Source organism: Megascapheus bottae, chromosome 14 (assembly GCF_031878675.1).
Source record: "Megascapheus bottae isolate mThoBot1 chromosome 14, mThoBot2.hap1, whole genome shotgun sequence".
Classification (NCBI taxonomy): domain Eukaryota; kingdom Metazoa; phylum Chordata; class Mammalia; order Rodentia; family Geomyidae; genus Megascapheus; species Megascapheus bottae.
In genome coordinates, this window is record NC_143522.1 from 5,481,570 (window position 1) to 5,507,619 (window position 26,050).

A 26,050-nucleotide genomic window follows, 5' to 3' on the forward strand; every position below is an offset into this window, starting at 1 on the left:
CCAATAGGGGCGGAGAGACGCGGCGCGATGCCTGCCGGGAGGTGTAGTCCATAGACCGCGAGTTGTCAGGAGGTTTTCTTCCTGAGGCAGCGGAGAGGCTGCCGGGAAGACAGGACACGTGGAGGGAGCTGAGCTCCTGGAGTGTGCCACTGTCTGGGCTCCGAGCTCCGGGCGCCGGGCCCACGGGTCTGGGTGGAGGCTTTTGGGGAGAAGCCGACTGCCTAAATAACGCTTCCTCTCCGGGTGCGACTGTCTTTATTTTGCAGCCTTTAAAGGCTGAGTCGCTCCCCTTTGCTTCCAGGGGCGCACCGGGCCGGAGGAGGAAACTCTGGAGGAGGACGGGGGCCAGCGGCGCGACCTGGGCCCTTGGGCTCTTGGGGCTGCCAATGGCTGGGGTTAGGTGGCACAGCAGGACCGGGTAGAGGGCCGAACTCCCGTGGCAGCGCTCCGAGCAGCCAAGGTCTTGTGTTTGTTTGTCTCCGAGTGACCGCCCTGGTCACTCTGAGCTCACGTGAGGCTCGCACAATCGCGGCACTGGTGGTGGTCGTGGACGAAGAGGCCCCTTCCGTGTTCGCAACGCTCCTGAACTTTAGGGAGTGCCCAAATTCAGGGAGCTGTAATTAAGAATCGGGGGGGGGGGGAAAGCACCAAACGGGAAATGTGCTTCCAATCCAGTTAAAATCATATTTAGATACTGGCATGAAGTGTAATTACTTCCATCCCACCGGTATTTATTGAGCACCTAACGTGGCAGGCAGCAAGAAAATGCCATGAGAGATGGGACCGGACCTGCCTTCACAGAGCTCACAGCCAGCCCTGGAGGTGGGCCCTGCCACTATTTTTTTTTTTTTTTTTTTTTTGCCAGTCCTGGGCTTGAGCTCGGCCTGAGCACTGTCCTTGGACTTTCTCAGGGCTAGAGCTCTAGCACTTGAGCCTCAGCACCACTTTGGCTTTTTTTCTAAGAGTTCCAAGTCCCACAGGAAAGAAAAACAAAAAGACACCTCTGTTGTCAGATAAACTAACCAACTCTCTCCCATCTCTCCTCCCAGTTGAACAATATCTTGAGCTTTTCCATGAGTTGCCAGTTGTTAAAACTTATATTAATCCCCAGACTCTTTTTGAATGTGGGAATTTGGGGCTATAACACATAGAGTCATTGTGCCATGTATCTTTTTAAGAACATATCTTTGTATTGCTAAAGATACAAATGTAAATGTAATATAGTCTTTCATTTTTTCCCCCTTCAAATATGTTGTCTTTGTTGATCAGTGGTACAGTCCTACTAAAGTCTACTTGCTGCAAGTAATTGTTTTCCCCCCTCCAGGACTAGTGTTTGAACTCCAGGTCTCCAGCAGTCTCAGCTTGGCTGGCGCTCTACCACTCCAACCTTTCTTTTTCCTGGTGGAGGTGATGATGGACTCTCACAGACTCTTCTGCCTAATCTGTCCTTAAACCATGATCTTCCAGATTTCAGCCTCCTCAGTAGCTATGATCACAGGTATGAGCCATTGGTGCCTGGCTAATTTACTGTTTCTAAATTCCTTTTAGTATCAGGAAGTTTATTATGTGATAAGAGGTACTAGGCTGAAAAGGAGACAAGGGTGGTAGCTCTTCAATGAGTTAACTAGATAGTAGATCTGGGCTAATTGATGATCACAACAATCATTGGGTACCTGCTATGGGTGCTCAATGGAGGTGTTAAAAAAAAATCCTATACCTGGATCATATGCCAGGCCAAATCATAATCTCTGGGGAAGAGGACCAAACAGCAATAGTTGTCAAAGCTACTCAGGTAATTTCAGTGTGGACCCAATTTTGAACCATAGAGAATGCCAAGACAAATAAGATAGTCTTTCACTGAATTGTATTCTTTGAAAGAGTGGGTTTTATGATATGTCAATAATTATATCTCAATAAAGCTGTTATAAAAGAAAAATAATCTTTGCTAAACATGGAACTACTGAAGAGTAAATTATGAAAACAATGTGGTGAAGACTATGTGTCAAATGCATTTGTAAGGGCAGTGACTTTTGTTAAGAGATCAGAAGAGTGAGAAGAAGTCCCATATGGGAGTGGGCTCAGTTAGGAACATCTGAAACTGTCCCCTCCACCAGGAAAAGCGCTGAGTCTGTAAAGACCAAGGCCATAGTTTGTTCCCTTTTAATCCTTAGTTGTTGAAAGAAGGTCTGGGCAAGTAGATCGAAGTGAGAGGAAAGGCTTTCTAGGTAGAGAAACTAGAGATGTTAACACATCTCTTCCTAGTAATTATGAAACTCTGAACACCTTCTAGCCTAGTTAATAAATCTGACAAAACTCGGCACCCAACAACTGTAGAATGTGTTGTTTTCATAGGGCATGTACAAGAACTGACCATGTCTTGAACCATGTTCTTAGACCAAAGACAATTAAAGAACAAATAATAACCCTTAAGCTAACTAGAAAATAATAAAGACTTTCAAAAAGTGACCCTAGTAGACGCAATTCCCTTTGATTTTCCTGCTGGATGCTTTCGTGATATGAATAACAATCTAAGAATCTATTCTCATCCCTGTACACAGTTGTCTTTGGTAGAGCTTGGGGAAGCTTTTTAAGGCTTGTGAGCAGGCTTGTTAGCTCCTTGCTACTACAAGCTGGGTCAATGGTAAACAAATCACCTGGAAGCTGTTTAGAGTGAAAGTCTCAGTTGGCACGTAGACCTTCTAAATCAGATCTGCATTAAAACGTACTCATTTGTATGCACATTAGAGCTTCAAAAGCTCTGGTGTGGGAGGAGGGGTAGGCAAACTGACTTTTTTTGCTTTCTGCACTTCCAGTTCTGGTTTTTTGCTGGTTAATTGGAGATAAGAGTCTCAGGGATTTGTCTGTCCAGGCTGGCTTCAAACCTCAGCTCTCAGCCTCTGGAGCAGCCACTGCATCCAGCTAAAATCGCTTTTTATTTTTATTGTTTTTTTTTGGGGGGGGGAAGGAGGGGATTTGTACTTAGGGTCTTGCAATCTAGACTGGCCCTCTTCTACTTGAGCTATACCACCAGCCTAGCTTTTTTGCTGGTTAATTGAAGTTAGAGGCTTATGGACTTTTCTGCCTAAGGTGGTTTTAAACCATAATCCTCTGGATCTCAGCCTCCTGAATAGCTAGGAAGGATTCCATTGGCACTTGACACCAGTGTGTTGGTAAGTTATTGGTAACACCTGGATATATCCATTTTGAATAAGCAACTTAAAACTCAAGACCTAGCAGGACACCCGTGGCTCATAACTGTAATCATAGCTACTTAGGATAAAGAGACCCAGAGAACTAAGGTTTGAAGCCAGCCCAGGCATACAATCAGTACCCTTTATTAGCCCATAGCTAAGTGTAGTAGCTACATGGGAAACTCTAGGAAGATCTAGACAAGTCCATGCAGAAAAACCCTAGAGACTCCAATTTCCATAGAAAGAAGCTTGTGTGACACACACTTGTCATTTCAGCTATAATGAGAATTCTAAAATAGGTGGATTGAAGTACAGGCTCTGATTTCAAATTCCAGTACTGCCAAAAGCAAAACCAAAACAAAACAGATATCAAGGCTTTGCATATTGAGATTATTAAGAAACAAAACATTTAAATGTTGCTAAATACCTTTAATGATTCTCTCTTTCTCCCTTCCTCTCTCTTCTTTCTCTCTCTCTCATTGGGGTTGAGCTCAGAGCCTCAGCTTTGGTAGGCAGGCATCCTACCATGTGAGCTGCTTTTTTTTTTAAGTGTGCATCATTTGTAATGAAACAAAGTTTGTTAAAGACTAGCCACTATCTCAGCAGCTTGGCTATCTTTCCTATGCAGCACATTTCCCAAGGAAAGCCTAGGAAAAGTCTCCTCCTTTCCCTACTCAGTGTGTTTCTCTCTCCTTATTTGGGGAAATGTAAACCACCTAGTTCCCTCAGGAACCAGTTGGCACATTCAACAAGAGGTTTTCAGAATGAGATTGATGCAGGAGATTTAGCTCAGTGGTAGAGCATTTGGTAGAGCATTGAATCCAGGAAGCCTGGATTCAATCCCCAATCTTACAACAAAGTAATGAATAAAGTAAGACTTAAAAATGAAAACGATTATTTACTGACATATAGACAGAGTATAAAGAAACTACAAGTGATTGCTTGGTTCTCTTGGGGCTCTTTTTTCATACTTCCATAGAGGAGAGGAGGCAGAGTGGTGGCTACCCTGAGGCTGTGTATGGACAGGGGCTTAGGTAAAGAGCTCAGAGCAATTGGATTTGGGCAACTAAAAGGAAGGACCATAAGAAACTTTTTTCTTCTTTTGTTTTCAGAGAAGAAATGTGTTTTAATCCATTCCACAAGGAGGAAAAATGTATAAAAATATGAGGGGAGGGCATTCGAGCATCCGTTATTTCTTCTTGGGGATGAGCAAGTAACTCGTCTTGGGAGGAAAGGAAAACATTTCCCTTTCTTCCCTGAGGGTTAGACAGATGTACCTATGAAATAGACAGTTGAAGGAAGAAAAGTATAGAAATTTATTTTTGATTACTATTGATTTACATGTGTTTGTGTCCTAGTACTAGAGCTTAAAATCAAGGTCTGGCACTCTCACATGGCTTTTTTATTCAAGGCAGATGCTTTATCATTTAAGTTACTCTTCTACTTCTAGCACTTTTCTCTGGTTAACTGGAGAAAAGAGCCACAGACTTTCTTGCGAGGGCTGGAATTCTCAGATCTCAGCCTTCTGAGTAACTTGAGCCACAGACAATGTGCCACCAGCACCTACCTTATAAATTTCTTATGTGCACCAGGCATTACAGAAAAGGGAGTATCTCATACCCAGTGAGAACTAGAAATTTCTTTTTTTTTTTTTTTTTTTTTTTTTTTTGCCAGTCCTGGGCTTGAGCTCAGGGCCTGAGCACTGTCCTTGGACTTTCTCAAGGCTAGAGCTCTACCACTTGAGCCTCAGCACCACTTCTGGCTTTTTTCTATGTATGTGGTACCGAGGAATCGAACCCGGGTCTTCATGCATGCTAGGCAAGCACTTTAACCACTAGGCCAAACTCCCGGCCCGAACTAGAAATGTCTATACCCTGTTGTAGGGGTAGAAAAGAGGTCTGAGGCAGTTTAGAGAATAAATGACTACTGGAAAGATGGATGGGCCCTGAGGATGATAGGAAGAACATGAGGCAAAGTCTCTCTGCACATGGTGGTGACTCCAGGCTTGAATTTAATCCTCCCTGGCTGATGACATTCTGAGAAGGATTGCTGACTGTTGAACTCTTTTTGGAGGATCTGTGTCTACTTAGATAAGGGAGTACAGAGAGAGCTCCTCCCTGCATTTGCTGTTCTCCAAGGGCCCCCTCAGTTTGCAATCACCAAAAGAACGTTGTGGTATATTTGTCACCTGGGAGAGTTCAAAGGAGAAACTTGTCACTTGTGTCCCAGTCCTTTTTCCCTGAACTGTGAGTTCGTTCGTTCGTTCTTTCTTTCTTTCTTTTTTTTTTTTTGCCAGTCCTGGGGTTGAGCTCACTAGAGCTCTGTCACTTGAGCCTCAGCACCACTTCTGGCTTTTTTCTGTGTGTGTGGTGCTGAGGAATTGAAACTGGGTCTTCATGCATGTTAGGCAAGCACTCTACCACTAGGCCAAACTCCCAGCCCTTTTTCTTTCTTTTTTGGTGCCCATCCTAGGCCTTAAACTCAGCCTGGGCTCTGTCCTTGAGCTTCTTCTTGTTCAAAGTTAGCACGCTACCACTTAAGCCACAGCCCTACTTCTGGGTTTTTATTTGTTTGTTTTGTTTTTTACTTTTTTTGGTAGTTATTTGGATATAAGAGTCTCACAGACTTTCTTGTCTGGGCTAACTTTGAACTGTGTTTCTCAGATCGCAGCCTCCTGAATAGATAAGATTATAGGCATGAGCCGCTGAGCCACTGGTACCCAGCCTGAGCTGTGAATTCTGCCATCTCTCCTCCCTTTCTATAAAGTCTGTGGCCAGCTAGCTTTGATATGACAAATTGCCTGATAGCTGTATCAGGAGGTCAAGCTTCATCTTCAATTTATTCATCTCCAACCCATAATAAAAAGAGTGTGTGTGTGTGTGTGTGTGTGTGTGTGTGTGTGTGTGGTCTGTCTGTGTTTTGTTTTGTTTTTTTTTTGCCAGTCCTGGGGCTTGAACCCTGGGCCTGGACTCTGAGCCTGAGCTTCTTTTATGCTCAAGGCTACCACTTGAGCCACAGTATTATTTCCAGCCTTTTTCTCAGTACTTTATTGGAGATAAAAGTCTCATGGACTTTCTTGCCCAGACTAACTTCAAACTATAGTCTTCAGATCTCAGCCTCCTGAGAAGCTAGAATTACAGGCTTGAACCACCATTACCTGGAAATAAAGCTATTTTGTTTTCATCAGTTTGTCTCTATATATTGAATCCAGATTTATGGTGGGAGGCTTGAATGGCCTTTATGAGCCCATCTAGCGCATCAGCAATTCTGTAATGTATGTATATATGTATGTATATATGTATCAGTAGCACTGGGATTTGAACTCAGGGCTTTGTACTTGCTGGCCAGGTGCTCTATTCCTTGAGCCATGCTTCTAAACCAAGTATGGTATTTTCTAGGACTTCCATGCTTTTAGCTCCTGATGCAGCTGTCCATTCCTACCTACATCTTCTCTGACCTGGGCAATGGTCCCCTTAGTCTCCCTGCTTTCCAGCCGACCCTTCTTCCTTTTTCTACCCTAGTGCTAGGTGATCTATTGAGAATGAGGTGTCAAGCCAGCTCACGCCTATAATCCTAGCTGCTCAGTAGGTTGAGATCTAAGGAACATGGTTCAAAGTCAACCCAGGCAGAAAAGTTGTGAGACTCTTACCCGCAATTAACCACCAGTGAATGGAAGTGGAGCTGTGGCTCAAAGTGGTCTAGCTCTAGCTTTGAGAGCAAAAGATCTCAGGGACAATGCCCAGGCCAAGTTCAAGTCCTACAACTAATAAAAAAAAAATAATAAAAGTATCTTCACTGGTGCTTGTCCTGCTACAGCTCTACTTTTGGCTTTTTTTGGTGATTAATTGGAGATAAGACTCTCATAGACCTATCTGCCCAGGCTGGCTTCAAACTATGATTCTCATCTCAGCCTTTGGCATCCTGAGTAGCTAGTATTACAGGTGTGAGCTACTAGTGCCTGACTTTTCATTACCTAGATCAAACATCTCAGTCCTTCCTGTGGTCCCCGGATAAACCTATACTTCACAGTTGAGTTTGCTCTTTCAAACAACTCCCACTCAGCTCCACTTTCTTGTCACCTCTAGGAAGTCCTCCAGGATTCTCCAAAAGTGGATTAGATGTCCAGTCAATTATTTCTAGAGCACAAGATGCTTCCTTATCTTAACACTGTTCTGTTTGCTGGCTTTCTGTTTGGATGCGCCTCTCTTCATACTCCTCTCTACATTGACTATAAACCCCTGAAGGACAGACTTCCCAGTGTCCTATGGTATCATTGTCCAGGCACACAAGGTTTCTCATCTCCCCATCTCCCCAGCAGCATTGTGTCTGCAGTTCCCCTGGCTAGACTCTTCTGGTGTTAAGCTTCTTGAGAACCATTCTGAGTTCATCATTTAAGCTAGGCAGCCATTATCACCCTCTATTTTTTCACTGTGGTTGTTTTAAGACAAGGTCTTTTTCTGCAGACCAGAATGGTCTCTGATTTGAGATTCTCTTGCTTCTATCTCTCTAGTGCTTGGATTACAGGCATGTTCCACCGCACCCAGTTTTCACCACTTACTTTTATTGGTGTTTGTTTGCCTATTTATTGTCTCATTCCATTAGACCTTCAACTTTATGAGGCCAGGGACCTTGGTCCTTTTGTTCTAGTCATATGTCTGGCATTTAGCATGGTAGCTGGCTTATGGTAGACACATATGCTTTTGTCTACTGTTTGTATTCCATCAAAATCTTAGTTCCCAGTCAACCATATTAGAAGGGGAAGTGATTAGGTTCTGGAGTAGAATTAGTGCCTTTGGAAAGCAGCCTAAGATATTCAGTTTCCCTTTTGGCGGAAGGGGCACTATGAGACAACACCTTCTAGGAGACCTTCCATTCCTCTGCTCCCAGAGTTTTCAGAAACAAATGTTTATTGTCGCAAGCCACACAGTTTATGGTGTTTTGTTACAGTATCCTGAATGGACTGAGATATAACAAATACTATGAGACTGAACCTCACAACTGTTTGCTTCTTTATTTTTTTAAATTTTATTGTCAGGATGATGTATAAAAGGGTTACAGTTATATTCATAAGGTATGAGTACATTACTTCTCAAAAATGGTTACCCCTTCCCATGTTTCTCTCTCACTTTCCCTTCCCCCACCCACAACTGTTTGTTTCTATTTTATCATAGTTTATAGACTTCCTGGACAAACCTTAATTCATCCTCAAAATATCTGGGAATAAATCAAGAAGATTGTTCCACCTTTGGCAGAAAGGCTTCAAAGATCTACCTTCCCCTTAAACATATGGGAATAGAAGGCAATGAAGTAGCTATTTGTTTAGGTCTCTCTTCACACATTACTTGGCAGGGTAGTCCCTGTTACTAATGCAGGGTCTAAATGATTCTAGAAATATGTTCCTATAATCCTGAGGACTCAGGAGGTCATGATGAAGAGGAAGAGCTTAATGTCAAGGACCAATCTGCATTTCGCTTCTACCTTACTTGAAGTCCTTGAATTAATATGACTGCATTGTCAGAAAATCAAAGGCATTTGTTAATAGCTTTGGTAAGCAACAGCCCACAGAGAATGTTTATTAACACTAGGGTCAGTTTCCTAATACCCATTAGAAGTGTGCTCATATGAGTTGTTCTACTACTACTATTGGTTATTGTTAGTGATGTTCAATGGATTTTATGAGACAAAGGAGACTTCTTAAGGAATAATACTGCATGGTCAAGGCCTAACTGACAAAGAACAAACAAAAAGTGCCATAACTCTATAACATACATTTCAGGCTAAATGGCTAACAACTTTTACTTAAAATAATAAATCTATCAGGAGCTCCATCCTGATACTCTTCAAAATGTCAAATGTATTTTATGAGACTGACGCACTACCTACTGCGCTAACGAGGCTCCTAGTCAAATGTATTTTAAGAGACAACTTCAGAGTCACTTCTGAGAACTGTAACATTGCTCTGGTGTTTTTGCTTATCATGGTCAGAATATTTTTACCTACAAACCCCAACTTCCTTTTTTGTTGTTGTTGGTTTTGTTTTGAAATAGGGTCTTACAGTATACCCTAGGCTGGCCTTGAACTCTCTCAATCCTTTTTTTTCCTTCCTTGGTGCTGAGGGTTGAATCCAGAGCCCCACATGCTAAGCATGCCCTCTGCTGCTGAGCTACACCCCAGCTTCCTAAGCTTCTTTCATTTTGAAAGAACATGAGGCATTTGTTTTTTCCAAAGAAATATCCTTTGTCCCTTTTCTGTGACAAAATGAAGGAATCTTGAAGAAAGATGGTTCTCTAAAGCTTTGAGGAATTCAGACACCAATCACTGAACCTTAAGGTAGCAACTTAAAAAATTTATCAATTCATTGATGTTATTTAAATCAATGACTTGAAACAATAAAAAGAAAAGATGAGAGAAAAGAGTAATTATGGAACTACGACTTTTGAGTGTCTTAATTAAAGTTGAAAAGTCATGTACCATAACAACACTACATTCAACAATGGGACCACATGTAGGACCAAGGCCCACAGGATTAGAATGCAGCTGAACCCCAACACTTATGGCTCATGCCTATAATCCTAGGTACTCAAGAGGCTGAAATCTGGAGATCATGTTTGAAGCCAGCCTGAGCAGACAGATTTGAGAGACTTTTATCTCTAACCAGAAAAAAGCTGCAAGTGGAGATGTAGCTCAAGTGGTGAAGTGCCAGCCTTGAGTGAAAAAGCTAAGTGAGTTCAAGCCTCGGTACCACTGGCACAAATATGTATATATATCTATCTATCTATCTATCTATCTATATATATATATATCTTACATGCAGCTAAGTATATGACATTTGACATTGATAACAACAGTGGCCATATTACTAATGTGTATTTAGTATATGTATTTTTTCTTGGTAGTCCTGAGTATTGAACTCAGAACCTCACTCTTGTTTGGGAAATGCCCTATCACTTGAGCTATATTGCTGGTTCATTTTTTAAAAGCATTTAAAAATTGTTATTGTAAAGGTGATGTTCATAGGGATTACAATTCTATAAGTCAGGTAAAGAGTACATTTCTTTTTTTGTTGTTTTTGAACAATGCTGCATTGGTTATTTCAAGATGGGGAGGGGAGGGTATTGCTTTATGTTTAGATCAGCCTGGGTTACAGTACTCCTACTTGTGCTTCTTCATGTTGGTAGGGATGACAGACATGTAGCACTTTGGCCAGCCATTATGCTTCCTTTAGGTTTGATAACAAGCCTCATTGTGCCCAGCTGTTGGTTGAAATGGGGTCTCCCAAGTAGCTAAGATTACAGGCTTATACCACTGAACTCAGTCCTATCCTATTACACATTTTGTTGTTGTTGGTGGTGGTTGTGGGACTTGAACTCAGGGCCTGGGCTTTGTCCTAAGCTCTTCTGCTCAAGGCTAGCATTCTGCACTTTGAGCCACAGCCCCACTTCTGGTTTTCTGGTAGCTAAATGGAGATAAGAATCTCATGAACTTTCTTGCCTATGCTACTTTGAACTGCAGTTCTCAGATCTCATCCTCCTGAGTAGCTAAGATTACAGATATATGCCACCAGGGCCTATACTTTTAAGCATCCATTTAGTGTATAATTCAACTTAGATTTAAAAAAATGTACAGATGACAATTGTGTTTACTCTGTCTCTTGATTGTATCAAGAGGCCACATAGAATGACTGGCTTCTGCTGTCTCAGTTTGTGCAAGTGCACTCTATGGTGTCAACACAATGACAGAATTGCTCAAGAGTGTCTTTCTCAGGAGGTGTCTTCATCCTTAAGTGTCACATGACTGTAGTTCTGGTAAGGGACCACAGGTTAGGTACTACCTACCTCACTGGAGTTGCCTTTCCCTCCCCAACCTTATGGCAGAATGGCAGAGGGAGAACACTTTCCCTAGACGATGGAGATGCATCAATACTTCCTTTTGGCTTTCTGTTAATTGAGGTCTCATTTATATGGAATAAAATCTAGGGTACATTTCTGCCAATCTTGAAAAGGTCTACAACTGAGCACCACAATTAATATCCAGAACACTTTTCTCACACCCTAAAAACTTCTGTATCCCTTGCTAGTTAATTCTTCCTGTCTAAACCCCCAGACCCTGAAAACAACCTCTGAACTATCTTCTCTATACAGATTTACTAGCTGCAGAATGGTACATTTCTTTTTTGTATATAGTGCTGGGGATTGAACCCAGGACCTTACACTTGCTAGAAAATCACTTTATCCCTGAAAATATATACCCCAAGCCAATAAATTTCTCTCCCTCCCCTCCTCTTCTCCTCCTCCTCCTCCTGCTCCTCTTTCTTCTCCTTCTTCTCCTCCAGTCTTGGAGCTTGAAGTCAGGGCCTAGAGAGGTCTGAGCCTCTTTGTACTCAAGGCTAGTACTACCAGTTGAGCCATAGTACCATTTCTGGCTTTTTCTGAGGAATTTATTGGAGAGTCTCATGGGCTTTCCTGCCTGGGCTGGCTTCAGACCGTGATCCTCAGGTTTCAGCTTCCTGAGTAGCTAGAATTACAGGTGTGAGTCACTGGCACCAGGCTTCTTTTTCTTTCTTCTGGCGGTACTGGAATTTAAATTCATGGCCTCACTTTCTTGTTTGGCACATTTACTTCTATAAATTGCCTAATAAGGATGATAGCCATATCACTATGTGTTTACTAGGTCTAGGTGCTGCAGTAGGTCCTGGATCATGCCACAAAAATCTCTCAATAGTTCAGCAGACATGAAGAAACTGAGGTTGGGCAAAGCTAAATATCTTGCCTAACATCACTTAGCCTAGTAGGTGGTAGCAGGGCCTGAACAGTCTCTCTGATGCTGACATGTGAAATGCATGCTCTTTAACCCAGCACTGCTGCCTTAGATCAGAAACACAATGGAGGACTTTAGAATATGAAGGACTCTTAGAAATGACCTAGTCACCTGATCCTACCCCACTCCTTTTGATCAACCACAGCATACTTGCTGTTAGTTCTGTCACATTGGGTAAACTTTTTGCCCTCTTCAGTTTATAGAATAGTGATTTGAAGGACGTGGCCTTCTTTATGTGGACTGAGACTTTTATTGGTCAGCAGTCTGAAATAGCTGAGCACTTCACCATGAAGTTCAAGCAGTGTTGGGGTAATAAAGGATAGCATTTGTGAAGCAGGCACTTCGGTGTTTAGAATGTTCAGGTGCTCTCTTTCAAGGGGTGAGTTGGGGAATGCCACCGAAGCTGTCATATTATGTTCCAAAATCCAGCTGTCACTTTCATCTGCCAGTGCTGAGCCTCATGCTTGTGACATTCCAGTCTGGGTCTGGTAGGGATGAGTTGTCATACCTGGCACAGTCTGTCTGCTGGCTGAAGACAACAAAACCATCTCTCCCTCTTCCTTTTGATCATTGCCACTGGCTTATGTGATCTTGAATGAGTCTCTCAAGGAGTTATATTAGTAGATCTCTTTAAGTATATTGGTTCAAATAAGGAAATAGATAGGAATGATAATGCATGAACAATGGCTCTGAATGCTACAAATATTCCCTCCTAGGCCACAGTCTCCCCTAACTCCATTTCTACTCCCTTTGGCAAAATTACAGGCCAAATGCTGCAGCAACTCAAGAGAATGAGAGGAAATTTGCTTTGAAATAGGAGGAGAAACTGACCTGGCTGGTTTGGTAACAGGTCCAAAGAACACGGTGTCCCTTGGACTCAGCTGTTGGAATGTCTGTTTCTGTTGGTGGCCGTTGACTCAGGGCTAGCAGAGATGGTGACCACATTTATGGCCAGTCCTTGTTATCCTCCATAATGAGGTGAGCTGAGATAGAGGATGAGGGAGATTTTTTTTTAAGATACTATTAAGGAGTTGTACAAAGGGATTACAATTCCATAAATTAGGTAATGAGTACAATGATTTTTGGACAATGTAATTCCTTCCTTTGCTTTCCCCCAGTTTTCCCCTCCTGCCCCTGCCCATAGGTAGTGTAATTCTTTTTTTTTTTTTCCTGTCCTGGGGCTTGAAGTCAGGGACTGGGGCACTGTCCTTGAGCCTTCTCAAAGCTAGCACTCTACCACTTAAACCACAGTACCACTTCTGGCTTTGTGGTACTGAGGAATTGAACCCAGGGCTTTGTGCATGCTAGGCAAGCACTCTACTACTAGGCCATACTCCCGGCCCTGTATAGTTCATTTTTACAAAATACATATTGAATACAATGAATTTTTTCACTCTTTCTCCTTCCATTCCTGTCTTCCAATGCCCTCCCAAATGACAACAACAAAAACAACACCAACAACAATAACAAAAAAAGTTTCCATTTCCTGAAATTCATTTTGATAAATAATACTTCAGATGTTATAAGGAGTTATGACTTTGGATTCCTTGCCAACTTGTATCCTCATTTAGTCTATTTGTGCATAGAGCCTCGTATGAATTCTTATGTCCAGTTGTATTTTAGATCTAGCTGTCATATATTAGAGAAAGCATGTACCATTTGTCTCTCTGAGCTTGTTTTACCTAACTTAATGTGATTTGTTCTAGATCTATCCATTTCCCTGAAATGATATAATCTTATTTATTCTAATGGATGAGTTAAATTCCATTGTGTATATATACCACATGTTTTTGATCCACTTATCTATTGTAGGACATCTGGGCTGTCTCCATAACTTAGATACTGTGAATAGTGTGGCAGTGAACATGGATGCTTGAATGTCTTTACTGTATCCTGATTTAGTCTTCTGAGTGGTATTGTCAAGTGTGGTATGGTTGGGTCATAGGATAGTTCTATGTGTAGTTTTCAATTTTAAAAATTATTATTATAAACATTATGTACAGAGGGTTACAGTTACATAAGTTATGTAAAGAGTACATTTGTGTCACCTCTTACCTCACTTTCTTCCAGATTTTCCCTCCCAACCCTAACTACAAGTTATATAGTTCATTTTCAACACAGTATCTAGTGAATACCACAGCTTCATTTCTGTTTAGTTTCTTTGAGAGGAGCCTTCAAACCACCATCCAGAGTATTTGTATTAGTTTACATTCCCACCAACAATGCAGTAGGGTTCCCTCTTCCCCACATCCCTACTAGCATTTGTTATTGTTTGAATTCTCAATGTTGGCCAATCTTACTGGGACGAAATGGAATCCCAATGTTGTTTTGATTTTCATTTCCTTTATGACCAGCGATGTTGAACATTTCCTCATGTGTTGTTTATTTGCCATTCTTCTTCTGAGAAGTGTGATAAAAATGGGATGATGCTAGAAGTAAACAGTGATACAATCCAAGCAGGTTACAAAAGAATAGTTACCAAGTTATCATAGTATGTATTTCTACAAACACAAAAACGTATAGAAGAATCTTTACAAACTGTTAACATAACTGCATTGAAGAAAACTGAGGACACAGCTCAAGTGACAGTGTCTGCTAGGCAAATATAAGACACCATGTTCAATAACCAGAAACTAGAGAAAAGGTAGGGGGAAGGAGAAAACTGTAACTGAAGCAGGCAGAGGGGATTTTTATTATCATTTCTATATTATTTAATTTAAAAAACTAGTCTTTTCAGTACTTATTAAAATACTAGTTTTGTCATGTTGCACAAATTTATGAGGTATAATATGACAATCCAGTATGTGTATATAATATATAATGATCAAATCAGAACAGTTAGTATTTTTTTTTTTGGTTGTTGTGGGGCTTGAACCCTGGGCCTGGGCATTGTCCCTGACCTCTCCAGCTCAAGGCTAGCACTCTACCACTTGAGCCACAGCATCGCTTTGGTTTTCTGGTGATAATTGGAGATAAGAATCTCACGGACTTTTTTTTTATGTGCCTGGATTGGCTTTGAACTAAGATCCTCACATCTCAGCCTCTTGAGTAGCTAGGATTACAGGAGTGAACCACCAGCGCCTAGCTCAATATTTCTATCTTGTCAAATTTTTTCTCTAGTGATCAGTGATATAGAACATCTTTTTATGTATTTATTGGCCATTTGTATATTATTTTTGGTGACATATCTTCAAATATTTTGTGCATTAAACTGTTCGAATCTGGCACACCTCCTGTAATCCCAACTATGTGAGAGATTGATCTTGTCCAGTGCCAGTCCAAGAAAAGTTAGAACAGGACTCTGAGAAATGACTAAAAGAAAAAAAATGTTACTTTTCTGTTAGTGAAGGTTAAGATATTAATATGTTCTAGTTATTTGTTTTTGCAAATATATTTTCTCCTGTTTGTAATGTGTTTAATTTTCTTAGTAATGTCTTATGAACATCAAAAGCTTAATTTTTTTTTTGGTCAGTCATGGGGCTTGAACTCTGGGTCTGAGCACTGTCTCTGAGCTCTTCAGTTCAGGGCTAGCGCTGTACCACTTTGAGCCACAGCACTACTTCTGATTTTCTGGTGGTTACTTGAAGATAAGAGTCTCATGGACTTTCCTGCCTTGGCTGGGCTGGCTTTAAACTGTGATTCTCAGATCTTAACTTTCTGAATACCTAGTATCATAGGTATGAGCCTGTAAGAGTTTTAAATTTTGATGTGTGTCTATTTTTTTTTGGTGGCTTGTATTTGTGTGTGTGTGTGTGTGTGTGTGTGTGTGTGTGTGTGTGTGTGTGTGCCAGTCCTAGGGCTTGAACTCAGGGCCTGGGCTTTATCCTTGAGCCTTTGTGCTGAAGGCTAGCACTGTACCACTTGAGCCACAGCTTTTTCACTTCCAGCTTTTCTGGTAGTTAATTGAAGAGTCTCATTGACTTTCCTGCCCAGGCTGGCTTTGAACACTGACCCTCAGATCTCAGCCTTTTGAGTAGCTAGGATTATAAGCATGTGCCATTAGCACCCAGCTTGGCCTGTCATTTTTGTCCTATTTAAGAAATCTTGCCAGGGTTGGTGATACATATTACTCAGGAAAACCAGAGTCCAAGGCAATCCTGGTTACATAGCAAGACCTTCTTTCTCAAAAATACAACAAAATCATATACAGGAAGGAAGGAAGGAAGAAAGGAAGGAAGGAAGGGAGGGAGGAGGGAAAGAGAAGGTGATAAAGATTTTATTATATATTTTTTAAAAGTTTGGTTTAAATACTTACATTAAGGATTATGATTCACGTTGAATTAATTTTTAACAATCTGAAATATATTCATAAATTTTACTTGAATTCATTTAAAGTATATAATACAATGGTTTTTTTTTATATTTTTACAGAGTTGCATGGTCACCATCATGTTTTTGTTTTTTTTTGCTTTTTTTTGGCCAGTCCTGGGGCTTGAACACAGGGAGTGAGTGAGCACTATCCTTGGGCTTTCCTCAGGGCTAGTGTTCTAGCTCTTGAACCATAGGACCACTTTGGCTTTTTTTGTGTATGTGGAATCAAACCCAGGTCTTTGTGCATGCTAGACAAGCACTCTACCATTAGGCCCAAGTCCTGGCCCCATAATCTCAGTTTAAAAGATTTTTGTCCCTAGGTGTGGGTAGCCCATGCTTGCAGTACTATCCACCCAGGAGGTTGAGATGTGGGGCTTGCCATTCAAAGGCAGCCTGTACCAGAAAGGCCATGAGACTTTTCCCTTCAATTAACCACAAAAAAGCTAGAAGTGGAGCTATGGCTCAAAATGGTAGAGTGCTAGCCTTGAGCATAAAAGCTTAGGAATAGCACCCAGACCCTGAGTTAAAGCCCAGAACCAGCATAATTTTTTGTTGTTGTTAACCCAGAAAGACAGTTTATACTCAGGGTGGTACAAGTGAATAATCCCAGATATTTCAGAAGCCAAGACAATGGATTGAGGTTCACTGTCAGCCCTGGAAAAGCTAGCATGAGACCCTATCTGTGATTTAAATGTTAAACTATTTGTGGCCCTGAGTTCAACTTCTAGTATCACAAAAATTAAATGAACAAGTAAAAAATAAACCTCAAGTCTATTAGTTTACCCTACCTTATCAGTTCTAGGAAGTACTATTTGCAGGCTATATAGATTTGCCTGTTCAGTTAATGGTACAAGATAAGGGCCAAAGTTCATTTTTTTATGCATGTATGTCCAGTTGTTCCAGAACCACCATTTGTTGAAAAGACTGAGTTATTCAGACTGACATCTTTGTCTGTAATCAATTGAATTTCATGTGTGAGTCTTTCTAAACCCTGTGTTCTGTTCTATTGAGGTATATGTTTATCCACATGTCAAAACCATGCTGTTTTGATCTTGCTAATAAATTCATAGGAGACTTGAAATGTGGCAATGTGAATCCTCCAACTTTGTTTCTTTTCAAAATAGTTATGATTCTTGTAGATCCTGTCCATTTCCATTAAGATTGTAGTCATCTTACAGAAATTGGTATGATTATCGATTTCTGGGTAGTCATACAAATCAGAGAAGGTTTTTGTTTTCTTGTGGTGCTGGGGATCAAAGATAGGACTGGGTACATGCTAGGCAAGTATTTTATCACTCAGCTATATCCTCAGTCTTTTTTTGTTTTTTTTTTTTGGTATTAGATTTGAACTCAGGGTCTTATACTTGCTAAGCAGGGGCTCTGTCCTTTAAGCCATGTTCCCAGTCCCCAATTTGCCAATTGAGAAAAAGAAAAAAGAGCCTGATAGGATTTTAATTGAGACTGCTTGAACCGTTGAGTTAATTAATTATGTTTTTGTGGTGCTAGAGATTGAACCTAGGGCCTTGTGCATGGCAGCCATAAATTCTACTACTGAGCTTCTGGTTTTGGTTTTGTTTGTATGTGTGTATATGGTTTGAACTCAGGGTCTTGCATTCTTGCTTAGTCCTTTCTTCCCTTCCTTCCTTCTTTTTTTTTCTTTCTTTTCTTTCTTGCCAGTCTTGGGGCTTGAACTCAGGGCCTGAACACTGTCATTGAGCTTTCTTTGCTCAAGGCCAGTGTTTGCCATTTGAGCCACAGCACCACTTCCAACTTTTTCTGTGTTTGTGGTACTGAGGAATCAACCCAAGAGCTTTGTGCATGCTAGGCAAGCAGTCTACTACTAGGCCACACTCCCAGCCCCAGCTTTTTCATTCATGGCTGTCTCTCTGCTACTTGAGCCATATCGTACTTCAGATTTTTTGCTGATTAATTGGAGATAAGAGCCTCTCAGATTTGTTTGCCCAAGCTGGCTGCCTTCGAACCTGGATCTTTAGATCTTGGCCTCTTGAGTAGCTGGGATACATGCATAAATCATTGGCACCTGGCTAGTCTAGCTTCTTATCTTCAAAGATCTTATGTCTGTTTCTTAGGCAAGTGATTTCCTAGTTCAAGGAAGCTGTTTTCAACAAATACATCTTGTTCTATGTAAGGACAAACTCCAATTTATTAAACTCAACCTCTGGAACCTCTCTCCTAGTAATTAGAATAAGGGCCCACTTAATCCAAAGCTGAGCCATTGGACAGACAGGCAGCCCAGACATCTTTAAGCTCTTCCCACTTAGGCTTTCAGCTTCACTCACTTCAGAAACATGTGATGATGATTCACCTGAACCAGGTCCCTCTATACAGAGGTCTTGTAAAAATCTGTCCATTGCCATTTCACAACATAACAACCATACAATAAACACAGCATTCAGATAGTATGAGTTGGTACATTTTTGGTATGAGGAAGGTCATACTTATTTACTAAGTGAGGCAGTAAAATCTTTCCTAGAGGGTACATGTGAAGTAGACTCAGGGGCAACTTTGTATGTAAGTGACAGCTTGAGATAATTCTTTCAAGCTAGTCTCTCAACAAGGTGGTTTAAAGATTCAAAGAATAATGACACACATTTTGCCTCAATATTTTCTTTTGTTTGTTGTTTGTTTTAGTGGCAAAAAGGTTTGAAATCAGGACTTTATGCTTGCTAGGCAGTGGCTCTACCATTTGTGCCACACCTTTAGCCCTTTTAGTTTGGGTTATTCTTCAGATAGTCTCTAGAATATGTTTGAACCAGCTTGAACCATAACTCGCCTCCTTGTAGCTGGATGACAGGCATATATCTGCACACCCAGCTTTTTTTAGGATGGGCAGGGCAGTGCTGGTATTGAGGCTTGAACTCAGGATCTCTAATTCAGTCAGCCTTTTTAATCACAGCTGTTGAACATGTTGAGGTTGTTGATATGGCTCTTGAGCCATATCTCCACTTCCAGCTTTTTGCTGGTTAAGTCTCTGGGCAGGGCCCAGAGTGTGGCCTAATGGTAGAGTGCTTGCCTAGCATGCATGAAACCCTAAGTTCGATTCCTCGGTACCATATACACAGAAAAAGCTAGAAGTGTGCTGTCTCAAGTGGTAAAGCACTAGACTTAAGAAAACTCAAGGACAGTGCCCAGGCCCTGAGTTCAAGCCCCAGGACTGGCAAAAAAAAAAAGAGTCTTGGTATTACAGATAAGAGATTTTGGATTTGTCTGCTTGGGCTAGCTTTGAACTGTGATCTTCAGAGTAGTTAGGATTGATTATAAGTGTGAGCCACTAGCACCTGACCTTACCCAGCTTTTATTATTTGATATGGGGGTTTTAAAAATTTTTTGCATGGGCTGGTCTTCAAATGCTGTCTTCTCAGTGTTTGACTCCCAGGTTGATAAGACTATAGGTATGAGTCACCATGTTTGGCTATAAAGGACTGTCTCAAATTGTATCTATCTTCAGTCACTGTTAGGATATCTAAAACCTACCTCAAAATAAAGTAATTTAAATTCATATGGCTAAATAATTGGTATTTATACTAGTTTTAGGGGATGATTCAAATTGGAATGGACCTATTTAAGGATGAGTGTTGTATAGATTTTTCTCAGTTAAGGGTCAAAGTTAGGTGGGGTCTAGCTTCTATGTTGTTTGCTGTAGCTGATATACATTTAGGGAATTCTGTCATTGGAGAGCCTTAGGAAAGTCTATGGGGTCTTTTATGTTCTAACACTATCAAAAATGAGAGACATGTAAGATGAATAGACTTTCTGTGTATTAGTGTATGTATATGTTGGAGATTGAACCCAGACTTCCCCTGCTCTGGACTGGGGGGACCCAGGATCCAGCCTTCAGTGTTCCTGACAGCCAGAGATCACAAGACAACCTGACCTCACAGCGAGGCCTGACTCACCACCTTCTTTCCCTCCTCCCTCTCCACTATAAATGTCAACAACTTGAGCTAGTGCTCACCTTAAGTATTTACCTTAAGAGACAATCAGGAGTGAGTTGCCCCACCTGGCGCCCTCCCTGCATGCTTGTAGACTGCTGTCAGACCTGCCCTTATGCTCTGGATTGCAAGGCATTTTATCCCCTCATCCTTTCACAAGTAACCGCCTTTAGACTTGTGGTGGATAGTTTCCCTTCTGCTTTTTCCAGGGCAGAAAAAGCTTCCCTAGAGACAAAAAAGAAATGCTTTGAGCTCCTGGTCAACAGCTGCTCTGTATATGGACTTATCAAAGCTGAAGCCTAAAGCCAACACTGTTGCCCAGCTGCAGGTAGAAGCTTGGCCTTCTTTGCCATTCCTGGACCACAGTGACCAACCCAGAGGAAAGCTAGGACTTCCTTCTTTCCTCTCCTCTCTTCTCTCTTCTCCTCTCCTCTCTACTCTTTTCTTTCTTTGTGCCAGTATGGGCCTTGAACTCCAAGCCCACTGTTCTTTCTTGGCTTTTTCATCCAAGATTAATTCTCTTCCACTTGAGCCCTACTTCTACGTCTAGCCTTTTTCTGGTTAATTAGTGATAAAGAGTCTCATGGACTTTTCTGCCCAAGCTGGCTTTGAACTGTGATCTTCAGATCTTTGCCTCCTGAGTAGCTAGGATTGCAGGTGTATGCCACACGTGTCTAGAAAGAACTTCAGATAATGGTTGAGTTGTTCCCTCCTAAAGTGTTGAACATGCCCAGTTTAGTTAACTTAAGGATTGGGGCCTTAGCTTTCATGTTCTGACCCCAGATTCTGCAAACCAAAGATAAGAGGATTTATTCCTTTTCTTTGTATTGCTGGCACTGGAAATGTAGGTTTTAATCTGGCTCATGTAAGGCTCTATCACTTAGATACACCCTTAGCCTCAGGGTTTACATCTTAAATATATAAAGGAGGAGGGCAAACCGAACACTCTGATCCCTAGAAGTGGCACTTGCCTTTGGTCTCCTCTAGATTGGAGGAGCAGTTATGCAGAGAGGGCAGCACAGACCTTGGGAGAGGGCTTAAGGACCATATGGGTGGGAAATGCTAGAGTGTTGTCTGGGTGGGGCTGGGGTGTGAGTTTGCAGTGGGCATATCACTTTGGTCCTGAAAGAGTGTAGTTAACCTAGAGAACTAGAGAAGGAACCTTTTCATTTCTTTTTTTCCCCCCTGCCTTCTTGTAAGTTATACAGCTTATTGATTAAGATGGGTCTTTGCTATTTTTTTTTCCTTCCTGGGCTGGCCTATAACCAAAATATGACTGGTTTCTGCTTCTTGAGTAGGATTACAGACTTGAGCTACCATGTCTGGCTAGGGGCAGGAAGAGGGTAGAAGGGGGACTTTTTATGTGGGTCTACAGCAAGGACCTGGGCATAAGGGCAATATTAGAAGGAACAAACAGTTCCCTTCCATAACCTTCCTCCTTTGTGCCTTTCCCAAGTCCTTCTCCAGGAGGAAGCCAATGGGGAGGCAGTGGATCAGAGGTCAGTGCTACGTGGACATGTCTATACGAAATCAGTAAAGCCTCTTCTTATCAGCTGGTCAGGTTTCTTATCAGCAACCTGACTTCTAACAACTGTGAATGACCAATACTTTGGATTGGGGCCACTAGCCAATGAAAGATGGCCATTCTCAGTTTCTGAGAGATCAGGGCAAATATATGGAACAGAGACAGGATCTGTTCGTCTATAGATGGTTTTGCTCTCTCATTAAAGAAGCATAAACAAGATATCCTGAGACTCTTTTACCCTTTTCCTTCTACTGTCCCCCTCATATACCTGTTTAGGGAACAACTGTTATTTTCTGCAAAGAAAACAAGACCCTTTCCCCCCATACTAAATGAAGCTTTGTGACTGTTCCAGGATATTCCATAGCCTCCTTAGCAAGAAGACCACATTCATCTGTGCCCCCCCTTTTTTTTTGCCAGCCTTGGGGCTTGAACTCAAGGCTAGCACTTTACCATTTGAGCCATAGTGCCACTTCTGCCTTTTTCTATTTATGTGATACTAAGGACTCAAACCTAGGGCTTCATGCATGCTACACAAGCAGGCTATCACTAAGCCACATTCCCAGGTCTGTGTCTGTTTTATATAACTGTTTTATGACTAGAAATAACCTGCTTATCACGAATTTCTCTTGTGGGACTTACAGAAGTGTTGCTTATTCTATTTGACTGGCTTTTCCACACATTTATTTAACTTTATCCATAATTTGAGAATATTTTGTAGTCTAAATCTTAATTATGCAAGGAAGAAATATTGTCCAACAAACATAGCCTTACTATATTGATTAAGGTTTCTTCCTCCTCCTCCTCCTCCTCTTTTTTTGCCAGTCCTGGGTCTTGAATTCAGGGCCTGAGCACTGTTCTTGGACCTTCTCAAGGATAGAGCTATCTGGATACAGTGGCTCAGGCCTATAATCTTGGCTACTCAGGAGACTGAGATCTGAGGATCGGAGTTCAAAGCCAGCCTGGGCAGGAACGTCTATGAGATTCTTTCTCCAATTAATCACTAGAAAATGGGAAGTGGTACATGGCAATGTGTAGGCCCAGGGGTAGGTTGGTAGCCTTGAGCTGAAGAGCTCAGGGATAGTGTCCAGGCCCAGAGTTCAAGCCCCAGGACCTACCCACACACACATACACACACAAAGGATAGAGCTCTACCACTTGAGCCATAGCACCATTTCCAGCCTTTTCTATGTATGTGGTACTGAGGAATACAACCCTGGTCTTCATGCAATGCTAGGCAAGCACTCTACCACTAGGTCAAACTCCCCACCCATGATTAAGGTTTCTTTAACTTAGAAGATTTCTGTTGTTGGTAGTTCTCTAGATTTTAAAAGACATTTTCTCTATGAAGCCCCAGTTACTCAGTCAGGACTTAACAATAGTATCAGGTTCAAGCATGGGGTGTTCAAGGGGACAGATGCTTGCTTGCTTCCTTCCTTCTTCTTTCTTCCTTGATTTTCTTTCTTTTGATGGCTAACTGGAGATAAGGGTTGAAGGATCTACCTCTTCCCTTTAGGCCCAATCTTTTTATGTTTCTAAAGATGGACTATGAAGGATTGAGTCCTGCCTTATCCCCCAGGGTCAAGCAAGATACCAGGTGCTCCCTGACAAGCTTGATCATATACCTGTCCATAGGCCAGCAATTCCTATCTGGGCTGAAACTACTCTTGGTCCCCTGGTGACAATAGCCCCTCAAAATAGGTGAAACATTCCACTGTGGGCCTGACTAAGAACATTGCCCTAGGCTCCCAAGAGACTGGAACACATTTTCTAATTTTATTTTTCCTTGTTAAGCCCTATAGAGGCCTATTCCCAAATCTAGTCCCTAGCGCAACCTCCAATCCCGTGGGAATGTCTGTGCCCCTCGCCATTCCTCAATAAACAGTCCTCGCCTGTTGATGATCAAGTCTGGCCTGTCGGGGTCCTTTGTCCTGGGTCCTTCTTGACTAGTAGGAGGGATGGGGAAAAACACGCCCTGACCAGGTCAAGCCTCGAGAAGAAAGACCCACTGTCCTCCCGCACTCAGCCTTCCTTCCCCGGTGCACGAACAGAGACGCCACGCAGCTTCATCAAGGCAGGAAAAATCTCTCTCTCAAAACCCCCCTCCTGAGAAAGTCCCTCCAGCTAATAGACCCTCACTCTAGGTCCCAGCAGAGAGTGATAAACAATAACACATTTGTAACCAATGGTAATCAAGTCTTGCGCCCTGCCTCGTGCCTTGCCTTGTCTCAGCAGAAAGTTATTAGACATGACATTACTCGGCCCCCAACACTGGCCTATTCCTTTTCCATTCTCCTTCAGTTTCCTTATAAGTATCTTATAGATTTGTATACTGGCTTCAAACCTTGATATTCAGATCTGAACCTTGCACATTGCTAGGATTATAGGCATAAGCTACCAGTGCCTTGCCTTGCCAAATGTTTTCTTTAAGGAAAAACTCAAGGTTATTATTGCTCTAACTCCGATAAGTTACTAGGGAATTTTTATCTCTGCCTCCATATTTGTTTTCCCCCATGTTCAGGGGCTTGAACCCAGAGCCTGAGCACTGTCCTTGAGCTTTTTTTTTTTTTGCTCAAAGCTAGCACTCTTCCACTTAAGATACAGCACTACTTCTTGTTTTTTGGTGGTTGACTGGAGATAAGAATCTCATGGACTTTCCTTCCTGGTCTGGCTCAAACTGAAATTCTCATATCTCAGCTTCTTGAGTAGCTAGGATTACAGATATGAGCCATGGATGCTTCCATATCTGTTGTATATTCATGGAGTTGAGGGGGCTTTATATATATGAGGAAACTGAAGACAGAGGTATATGGTAAGCAACTAGGTATATGGTAAGCATGTAGGTGAATGATGTATATATATGTACATATATATACATATATGTATATATCATTTATGTTTTATCTATTTTAAATATATATCATTACGACATTCACTGTGCTGTACAACTGTCACGACTATTTCCAGAACATTTTCATTAACCCAAACAGAATCTCTGTAAATTTTAAGCAGAACTCCATCTCCTGCCATTTTTGCTTAGCTTGTATAACATTTAAATGAATGTACTTTAGAGCCAAGGAATCTGAGCTGGAACATTGGCTTTGCCCCTCAGTAAGTCTGGGATCTTGAACAATTTGCTTTTCTCTTTAAGTCTGCTTAATCATCTGAAAAATGGAATGGATAAGAATTATAGCTCTCAGGGGCTGGGAGTTTGGCCTAGTGGTACAGTGCTTGCCGTAGCATGCACGAAGACCCGGGTTTGATTCCTTGGTACCACATACATAGAAAAAAGCACAAGTGGTAGAGCGATAGCCTTGAGAAAGCCCAAGGACTGTGCTCAGGCCCTGAGTTCAAGCCAGGACTGGCCAAAAATTAAAAAAAAAAAAGAATAATAGCTCTCACAGGATTATTCTATAAAGGCAGTGCCTGAAACATCACTGACTTTTGGGGGGGTTGGGAGCAAGGGAGTGTTGGTCCTGGGGCTTGAATTTAGAGTCTAGGCTCTATCACGTGTGCATTCTTGCTCAAGGCTAATGCTGTACCACTTGAACCATAGCTCTCCTTCCAGCTTTGTTTGATCCTTTTCCACCCCTTTCATTTTTTGTTTCCTCTCTTCTTTCTTCTCTCTTTCCTTCCTCCTTTCCCTCCCTTTCCCCATTTTTCTCTCTCATAGTTTTGGGTCTTCATACTAACCTGGAACTCTTGATTATTCTGCCTCAGCCTTGGAGTGCTAGATTATAAATAAGCTCCATTATGCTCAAGCATCTTTTTTTTCCTTCCTTCCTTCCTTCCTTCCTTCCTTCCTTCCTTCCTTCCTTCCTTCCTTCTTTCTTTCCTTCTTTTCTTCCTTCCATCCATCCATCATGGAGCTTGAACTCAGGGCCTGGGCATTGTCCTTTTTTTTTTTTTTTTGCCAGTCCTGGGCTTGAGCTCAGGGCCTGAGCACTGTCCTTGGACTTTCTCAAGGCTAGAGCTCTACCACTTGAGCCTCAGCACCATTTCTAGCTTTTTTCTATGTATGTGATACCAAGGAATCGAACCTGGGTCTTCATGCATGCTAGGCAAGCACTTTAACCACTAGGCCAAGCTCCCAGCCCATGGGCATTGTCCTTTTTGTTCAAGGCTATCACTCTGCCACTTTGAGCCACAGAGCTACTTCCATCAGGAGTTTTTTAATTGTCACAGTAGCCACTAGTATTTGGCAAATTCTTACAGATGAGGAAACTGAAGACAGAGGTACATGGTAATTATGGAGA

The 26,050-nt window shown here is 41.8% G+C and overlaps 1 long non-coding RNA gene across 1 annotated transcript in view; it reads left to right on the forward strand.

Moving 5' to 3' along the window:
- Positions 1-123: 123 nt before the first annotated feature.
- Positions 124-26,050, forward strand: part of LOC150054566 (uncharacterized) — a 92,690-nt gene continuing 66,763 nt past the window's right edge. The window contains exons 1-2 of the long non-coding RNA XR_016537644.1: positions 124-822; positions 1,325-1,498. This is a non-coding gene — a long non-coding RNA (uncharacterized LOC150054566). The remainder of the gene's footprint in view (positions 823-1,324; positions 1,499-26,050) is intronic.